Here is a 1,311-nt window from a genome sequence, read left to right as displayed (position 1 = left end):
TCTTTCCCTTTCCTTGCCTGTAGTCTGGAGCAGCCAAAACACTACCTGAAGCTTGTGCTCTTGACTGGTGTATCCTAAGTACCTTGAGATGAAAGAAATGCAAAGCTATTAAGTTTTTAGACCAGACTTAGTTTGTCAACAAGTCAGACAAGTTTTGCCCTCCTGAGCTCCAGGAAGAAGCTGACAGGTTTTGGCTGTAAGTTAGCTTAGTGCTTTGCAAACAGCCCCCTAACACAAGGACCTGAACCAGTGCCCAGGGGCTGTCTTCACTAAACGGATTTGAAAAATGCTAATATTTCATCCTTGGCCACATCGGTGTTTCTGTTCATTTACTGCTGCTGTTTGCTAAGTGAACTTATTTATTCAAAAAGCCATTCTACTGGTAGCTCCTGTTGAAATTTGGAAAAAAATTCTCCATGAATATCCTCCTGCCAGGCTACCACAGAACTAGTCCCAATGTAGGACAAGATTCATTAGGATTGAGTGCTGTTCTCACTGCACAGTCCTCTAGGACAGAAGGAGCAGGGATACTTGTCCCAGCAATACATTTAACCTGTCAATCCAGCCAGCAACGCAATATCCGCTGGGGATTTCAGTTGCTTCTGTGATCCTGCCTTATCTCCCTACATCCCCCGGCATGCCCACCACTCGGTGAAATGTCACTTCTCTCTCCCCTTCTTCCAAGATGGAAGTGAACTTGTGTGCCTGGCAGGGGTCTGACAGACATGAGCTGAAAGGCTGTCAAGGACCCACTGAAAAGAAGGCAAGCCACACTGTGTCAGATTTCGGGGTGTAACACTGCAGCCTTCTGTCTGCTCTTGGGCTAACTCTAAATGGAACCTTTGATAGGCAGCCAGGCAGCTGTCATCACAGGGTCAGCTTCAGAAGCAGGAGGGTATGAGCACCTGGGAAGCACATGCCAGTGAGCAGAGAATAGCAGCAGTATTGTAAGGCTCAGTACTGCAGGGAACCAGGAACACCAGAACGAGAGGAGAGTCAAGCATTGGATAATGGGAAAAACCAAGGGCATCCATCCATAAGTCCTGAAAAAACCCCAGTTCCACAGTGACTTCTCAGGGGTGAAGTGTCCCACAAAACCAACCTCCAGCTAACTCCTTGGTGCTCACTTCCCTCTCTGAGAAATTAGCCTAAAGGAGAATCTTCAAGGGGAAAGACTGCAAAGGTAATTCCCTTCAATAACCACCCAATGTCGTTTTTCACTTCCATGGATGAGGACTGTATCAGCCTCTGACTTCCCTATGACTGGTGTCAGAGCTTCTAAACATGACTTAATGCTCAAGAAGGATTTGC

Source organism: Corvus brachyrhynchos, unplaced genomic scaffold (genome assembly GCF_000691975.1).
Source record: "Corvus brachyrhynchos isolate BGI_N302 unplaced genomic scaffold, ASM69197v1 scaffold115, whole genome shotgun sequence".
Taxonomy (NCBI): domain Eukaryota; kingdom Metazoa; phylum Chordata; class Aves; order Passeriformes; family Corvidae; genus Corvus; species Corvus brachyrhynchos.
Note: the sequence above shows the minus strand (reverse complement) of the source record.